At 49.6% G+C, this 8,164-nt stretch overlaps 1 protein-coding gene and 1 long non-coding RNA gene across 3 annotated transcripts in view; one reads left to right on the forward strand and one right to left on the reverse strand.

Moving 5' to 3' along the window:
• The window catches only part of LOC119431251 (neuronal acetylcholine receptor subunit beta-3-like), a 280,609-nt gene that overhangs the window by 30,214 nt on the left and 242,231 nt on the right, over positions 1–8,164 (reverse strand). The window lies entirely within an intron of this gene.
• The window catches only part of LOC125940608 (uncharacterized), a 236,830-nt gene that overhangs the window by 12,958 nt on the left and 215,708 nt on the right, over positions 1–8,164 (forward strand). Inside the window, exon 2 of the long non-coding RNA XR_007463794.1 lies at positions 4,685–4,730. This is a non-coding gene — a long non-coding RNA (uncharacterized LOC125940608). The remainder of the gene's footprint in view (positions 1–4,684; positions 4,731–8,164) is intronic.

Raw genomic sequence — 8,164 nt, forward strand, 5'->3', positions numbered from 1 at the left:
GCACCTTGTAATCATCTTTCGGTAGCGGAGGGAGTCGTCTGTGCACCGGTGCGGCTGTCGGTTGGGCGTGCTGCGTCTCCTGTGTCGTAGTTGACATAGATGTATTTTCTGGTGCTTTGCTCGGCGTCCATTTCTACTTCCTACTCTTTACTGTGATCCATGGATCGTCATTTTTCGGCTCTTCGGAGGATTCTGACATTACTGGGCCGTTTTCTGACGCGTCCATGAGCACGTGCTGCTGGGGCGGCGTGCCCGCGTCCATGCTGTGTGCCAAGCGAGCGCTAGCCCTAGCCGTACACGTCGAAATAAAAACGTCGGTGAAGGCCGTAAGATTTGGTGGACTGGCCTGAGAGTGGTCTCGAAAGATGCCTCTTCACTTGCGGCGCTGGTTGACGTCGGTGTCAGGTCGATACGGCAAGTAATTCAGCAGATATTGAGGTGAAAAGCCGGAGCCCATGTGAGGCGTGTTCGCATAGGCCAACCTCGTCGTCTTCTTCCAGCTCAATGGAAGAAAACGATGATAACTATATGTCGATCTGAAGCTTTTTACCAGGTTTTCGAATAAGCGTTATCATAGCTCAATGGAAGAAAGCGATGATAACGCCTATTCGAAAACCTGGTAAAAAGCTTCAGATCGACAACCTCAGACCGATCTCCCTAATATCCTGCGTCGGAAAATTATTGGAACATGTCATTTTAAACAGAGTAGACAACTTGTTAGAGGATAATAACATATACCCAGATACAATGATAGGATTTCGCAAAAACCTTTCGACACAAGATACCATGCTTCAATTTAAGCATCAGATAATCGATTATAAAACGCGCTCTACAAGGGCCATCCTGGGCCTTGATCTTAAAAAGGCTTTTGATAATGCCAACCACGCAACCATATTGGAAAACATCAAGCGATTAGGACTGGGGCAACGGACATATAACTATATCAAGAGCTTCCTATCAGATAGGAAAGCCGTCTTCTCCATCGGAGGACTCACGTTACCAGAAATCGACATCGGGGGGGCCGGCACGCCACAAGGCTCTGTTATCTCCCCGATGCTGTTCAATCTCGTCTTGATGGGACTCCCCGAAAAACTAAATCACATAGAGTCCCTCAATCACACAATATATGCGGACGATATTACTATCTAGGTCTGTGATGGTAGCGACGGATCAATAGAACAACGACTCCAGGCCGCAATAAACACAGTAGAGGAACACCTCATAGGGACAGGCCTCACATGCTCTGCAGAGAAATCCGAACTTCTCTTATACCGCGCCACACATAGGGGCAGACCTCCCAAAGGATACGACAGAAACCAGGCTCACGAGGAAATCAAGCTACACACCAAGAACGGGTGGAATATCTCAATAGTCAATCAGCTCAAGGTGCTGGGTCTAATAATCGAGAACAAAGATACAAACGGGGAAACCATAAGGAAGTTAGACACAAAGGTAACGAACACCATAAGATTAATCAAATGAATTACTAACAAGCACCAGGGTATGAAGGAAGAAAGTATCATACGGCTCATACAATCATTCGTATTCAGTCAGATCACATACATAGCAGCCTTCCACAATTGGTTTGCAGCTGAGAAGACCAAAATTAACATCCTCACAAAAAGGCATACAAACTAGCACTAGGGATACCAATCAGTACGAGCACACATCTCTTCCTAAAGTTAGGACTCCACAACACACTGGACGAACTCATACAAGCGCAACAAACATCCCAGGTGGAACGACTAACCAAAACCAAAACAGGACGGCATATACTACACAAGCTAGGAATGAATTACCACAATTAATACGGGGAAAAGAGGACGATAACGAGAGAAATTCGCGACAAACTCCTAGTAACAAATATACCCGAGAACATGCATCCAGTTTACAACAAGGGCAGACGCACGAGTAGAGCAGAGAAAATGATCCGAAGCTATGGATCGGACGACAAAGCAGCCTTCGTAGACGCGCCTGAATACCCACACAGAAATAGCTACGTGGCAGTAGTTGTAGATCACACCCAAAAACCCCTTACAAGCGTGTCAGTTAATACCAAACATTCCGAGACAGCACAGGAGGTAGCCATTGCACTACTAGCATTGGTCTCCACGAATGCTCAATATATAATTAGCGATTCTCAGGCGGCCATTAGAAACTATGCTAAGGGTAGGATCTCTCCTGAGGCGTGGCACATCATCATAGTCAACAAAGCAAAATTCTCTAACGCAGAGAAGAATAGCAGGCAATTGCTGTGGTTCCCAGCGCATACGACTCCAGGCATTCACGCAATCAGCCCCAACGAGGTAGCACACCGCGAAGCTCGAGGTCTTACTCGCCGAGCTGAGCAAGGAGTGACTTCCATTGGTCAGGGGAACGCGGAGGAGGAGATCTGGAGAGAAAAAGACAGATTAACAAGATTTAACGATGTTACAAAATTCTATCAAAATCAGAGGCGAATATAACCACCGCCTCACACTAAACTGAACAGAGCTGAGTCCGTTCCTTGGAGGCGATTACAAACAGAAACCTATGTGAGTCCCGCGCAGTTAAAGACTTTCTAACCAGAGATATACGCCAGCGATATATGCAAGCTTGCAAGTCTGCTAGAGCCACCCTTCAACACATGTTGTGGGAATGTAAATATATCAAGAAAAAAATGGCAGTCTCCCGGAAATCTACGGGCGCGGTGGTCGGCCACGCTGCTCAGCTCAGAACTCCTAGACCAACTTTGGGCCGTCCAGCGAGCCATGGATGCCGTGCGGGAGCAACAGCTCCCAGTCGCTATCTAGGCGGCCCCAGGCCCGGGCCTCCCAAACGCCGGATTTCAAATAAAGTTATGTCGCTCGCTCGCTCGTAATGTAAAGGCCTCTCCTGGAAATCTCTAGTCGTCAGTCGAATACATCCTGTAGCCGCAGTGCGGTCGTCATTTGGTGCCACCACAGCTTTGGTGCTACAAGTGGCACCGCCAGTGACCCTGCGTGTGAAACATGGCATGTGAAACAAATGACAATCTGAGAGAAAAGAAATTCAAGGCGCTATCACCACATTTTGCCGCGAACTTAAATAAGATATTTACGTGATATTGTAACAATTAACATTTCAACGGCTGTCTGCACGAGCGACTGCATTTCGATAAGAGGACTGCGCACAAAAGTTACCCGAATGCAATGATGACAGAATCTTCTGGGTGCAAGAAATGCAACCGTTCACGCAAGGAAGCGCTCTTGCCAAATCTGATGTATGCTTCACCGATGTTCTTCAGCGCTCATTTCTTGTGGCTCTGTTCCTGAGTAGGGTTACGAGGGTAGCGATGCGAACACACGTCTTGTTGATCTTGTCACCTTTCTTTCTCCTCTCTGTATCTCTGTGAGACTGATTCTCATATAGATTGCGACATTCCTATCCAAAGACCACTGTAAATATTATTTATTTATTTTTTTTTCACAAGAATAGCCATGCCCATTTCTCGTCGTGTCTATAAGCTTAAACGGCCTATGGTGAAATTCGCACTTGTAATACATAATCTAACATCCGCTTACAACGCAAATGCAACAAATATTACGCGATATTATCACTGAAAAGAATATAAGAAATACTATATACCAGAAGGCTTACTAGAGGAAGTTCTATGTGCTATGTGTGAAAGGAGAGAACTAAATCCACTGAACCAATTTTAGGAGGTTTGTTGCATTTTTTTCGACTGCTGGGAGCACATTTTATTTAGGCCACCAATAGTTTGACAAGAGCTCCGGAAAATCTGAATGTTTTTAAAAAAGACTGATACATAAAGTTTAAAGCTCTCTAATACAGCTTCAAGACTACTTCGCCCTTCCGTAAACAGCATCTACTCCGACATATAAAGCGAACTAAATTTACAAATTTAATTCTCAAGCGTGGGCACTTGGAGTTAATGCGAAGTAAAGGATGACGAAGTGGCGGGGTATAATAAAATATAAAGTTGCCCTACACAACACTCATCTCCTTTCCTCACAGCTCTTCAATTTTCAACCAGTGTCGATAACCACTAATGTGTGGGTCATATAGGTTTCTCCCATTAACATTGTAATTGTTTCACGTAAGCTTACAACCAGTACACCACATGTGGTCGCATTCAGATGATCCAACATACAGTTTACAGAATCGTCATGTAGCGGGCATCGCCATCGTCCGCGATGCCGACGAAGACGAAGCCCGCATTCACACAGCCGTCAAACATACCCGTTCCGTCACAGTCATGTCACCGGCGTTCGTCATGAGACGGCGTTTCTTCGTCGGTTTCCCTTCAGAAATGGCACACGGGAACGTTGGTGGATGCCCTTAAAGTCGCCAGTGTCGCACGTTTGGAGAAAAACCAACGAGAAACCGATGCATCATTACAAACGCCATTGCTCTTGACGGTGACGGGACGAGGAGCCTTAGACGTCCGTATGGATCAAGCCGAAGAGAACCACGCGAACAGCCTTTGCGAGTGAACATTCAACCATGGGCACAGCCGTTGTCACTCCTTAAATGTTACCGCGGCTACCTCCACAGTGATATCTTTGTTTGCTGTTGGGTTACGAAGTTGCAAATATTTTTTTATGCGCTTCAGTTTCTTCGATCACATCGTTAATACAGTGTGTGACAGCACAAGGCATGCGGCGCACTCAAAGTTGACTGTATGTTCTCCGTTTTCTTTCAGATATATCTCCAGCACCAATACCAAAAGTGCAGCGTGTTACGACAGAGTAAGCAACAATATACTTGCCATTGCAGTCATTTCAACATATCGAAACGTTCATGCACGGTCACCGGAAGTGCTCTATATGAGCCGCCGGTACCTCTGTATTGTCTTGTGGCGAGGTAAAACCAGACAGACCTCTGTGCCTGGTGTCCACATATTATATTAAGCCAGGCCCGCTCAACCAGGCGGGAGAGGGATCAAGCGCTGCCGGCCTTTGGTCTTGTTACTGCCGATTCTCCTGCTCACGCACCATGAACGTGCTTGCGTCTCGTCGTTGTCTTTTTGTGGTCGGATTCACTGTGGCACGTAGTAGCACGCTACAAGAGCCCCCTTCTAGCGAGGAAGCCGTGAGAGTGCGACGAATGGCGCAGAGCTTATGGTGGTGGTGCGAAACGCACGCGGCGAGTAGGAGTGGCCCGGTCGGGAGGGAATGTGACCGCAGAAGTGGCTAGAGCATCAGAATCAAAGTAGGCCGGCTTCAGGACGGTCGACGGAGACCGTATCTTCTCGGCTGTTGATGAGCAACACAAAATATTTAAGAGCACGCTTGAGTATCTTGAACAGACCATCATACGGGGGCCGTAAGGGAGGACGCACGGCGTCGTGGCGCACAAGGACGTGCGTGCAGTTCTGAATGTCAGGGTTATCGTATACCACGACGGGAAGAATGTCGTTGTCGGGGTGAAGAACAGTACGCATAACGCTGCGTAGATGTTAGGCGTAGTCGGAAACGTCGGCAGGTACGGCGGGTGAGTCGTCGAAGAATTCACCAGGGACTCGAAGAGTGGAGCGAAACGTAAGCTCGGTGGCGCTGGAGGAAGAGTCACTACTAGGAGTGGTGTGGATACCAGGCATAACGAAAGGAGGGCGCTCGATCTATGATGAAGGAAAAGTCGAAGCCAACAGGGAAGCCTCCAGTTGGTGGTGCAAACGTTAGATGATCCTATTTGATATCGGGTGGTGAGAGGAGGTCTTGATCTGATTGACGCCGAGGAGCTGAGATAGATTGGCGAAGAAGGTTGAATCGAATTGACGACCACAGTCGGTCGTATACAATGTGGGAAGGGACACCGTAGCGGCTAATCCAGAGAGTGTTGATAACTCTAGCTGTGGACTCCGCCGTTATTTCCAGGAGGGGCATCGCTTCAGGCCATCTGGTGAACCTGTCAATGCAGGTTAACAGGTAGCGATGGTTCCCGCAGGGAGAAAGGCCGCCGACAATATCTACGAGCAGATGGCTGAAGCGTGTGTCCGGGGACAAGAATTTGCCAAGAGGAGTCGCAGTATAGCGACACACTTTAGACTGTTGGCAGTTGAGGCGCGTGCGTGACCAGTGACGAACGTCTACGTGATACTAGGCCGCACATAACGAGAAGTAACGAGTCGCTGTTCTGCGCGAATGCCAGGATGAGCCAGAAATGGAGGGTATCAAAGACGGCCCGGCGGTATGAGCGAGGCACGTAGAGACGAGGGTGGCCAGTCGCCGTATCGCAAAGGGGTACGTCGCAGTCAGGCAGCAAGACATCTGCAAACACCAGAGATGCCGCTCGTGCGAAGCAGCTGGTGCTCGGCATCGATACTCTGGGCAGCAGCTATGGCCGTAAAGTCGATGACCGTCGTCCGTGGTCTGTGGCATGAATGGCTGCGCGAGAGATTGCGTCGGCAACGGCGTTGGATTTTCCGCTGACGTGACAAATGTCGCTGGCGTATTCCAAGATGTAGGCGACCTGTCTGAATTCTCGGGGAGCGTAGGAGGTGCTGCTGGACGCTAGGGCGGACGTCAGTGGTTTATTGTCTGTAAGGACATGAATGGAACGTCCCTCGAGAAAAATGTCGAAAGTGCTTCACAGCCAAATAGATTGCAAGCAGCTCTCGCTGTAGCGGTGCTCAGGGGGTGCAAGCTTCTTGTAAAAGAAGGCGATGGGCTGCCAAGCACCAGCAACTAACTGCTGAAGACTGCGCCGACAGCGGTGTCCGATGCGTCAACCATGACGGATGTTGGGGCGTCCCATTTGGGTGGACGGGGAGCCTCGCGCCGGCAATGGCTTCATTGATGCCTCCAAACTCGTAGTAAGCGGTGTCGTTCCAGGGAAAGGGGAGTATCGGTGTCTTGAGGCCCGAGAGAAGGTCGTGGAGTGGCTGCAGTATTGTTGCAGTGAGGAATGAAGCGACGGTAATAGTTGGCGAGGCCAAAAAACTCACGTAGTTGCTGGTGGTGGATGGCTGCGGAAACTCACGGATGACAGTGACGCGGGTGGGAGTGGACGAATGCAGTGTGCGTTGACGCACACGGCATTCAACACGAAATCAACTGCGTAACATGAACTCGCTCTTCGGACCGTTAACGATAAGGCCAAACTTGATGAGTCTTGTGAGCACTTGCTTCGGCGATGGTGCTGAAGACAAGGATGTCGTCAAGATAGGCAAAGCAGCCCGTCAAGCCACGTTATACCTATAGTCAACGAAACGCTGAAAGGTCTGGGCCGCATTCGTCATCATCATCATCAGCCTATTTTATGTCCACTGCAGGACGAAGGCCTCTCCCTGCAATATCCATTACGAAGACCGAAAGGCATCCGCAGATATTCCAACAGGCCGGAGGGTGTTATAATGGCGATCTGTGGAATCTGAGGATTCCACAGGAATCTGGTGATAGGCTTTCACCACGTCGGTCTTGCTGAAGACGTTGCAGTCATGCAATGCTGACGTAAAATCCTGGATGTGCGGATTGTATACCGGTCCGGGACAGTGGCTTTGTTAAGGGCATGGTAACTGCCGCACGGGCACCAGTCACCGGTCTTCTTGTGCACTGTATGGAGTGGCGAGGCCCGAGGACTCGAGGTGGACGAATGAAGCCAAGTTCAAGCATGCGTTAAAACTACTTTTTGGCGACAGCTCGACGATCAGGCTCGAAGCGACGAGCCCGAGCAATCATGGGAGGGCCAGTCGGGACAAATGAGTGTCACGCTGTGAACGACCATGGACTGAAAGGAGGGTGGTCGGAAGATGTTCGGAAACTCAAAAAGGACGGCTGGACTAAGGATCGGGAACGGCCATGTGAGCCTGGAGAAATCCGGAGCGGCGGAGCGCGACTGGAAGCACTTGGAAGGTGTAAGCTCGGCTCGCAGTCCAAGATGCGGGGACTGCACGTCGACGACGCGCTTGTAGTGATTGAGAAAGTCGGCTCCGATGATTGACTGGCGCACGTTCGCTATGACAAAGACCCAGCTAAAGGCACGTCTGCGGCCAATGTCAAGAGTCCGACTTTTGGCCATAGGCGGACGATCTATCCGTTGATCGCGAGGAGAGGAGGCGAGTCGGGAGGATGGCGTCGCTCAGCCAACGTAGAAGGACGGAGATCTCGGCACCAGTGCGACGAATAGCGAACTTTGGTGACACGCTTACGATGCACGAGTAGGGGTCAAGACGAAGGCCAGC

This window comes from Dermacentor silvarum, chromosome 10 (genome assembly GCF_013339745.2).
Source record: "Dermacentor silvarum isolate Dsil-2018 chromosome 10, BIME_Dsil_1.4, whole genome shotgun sequence".
NCBI lineage: Eukaryota > Metazoa > Arthropoda > Arachnida > Ixodida > Ixodidae > Dermacentor > Dermacentor silvarum.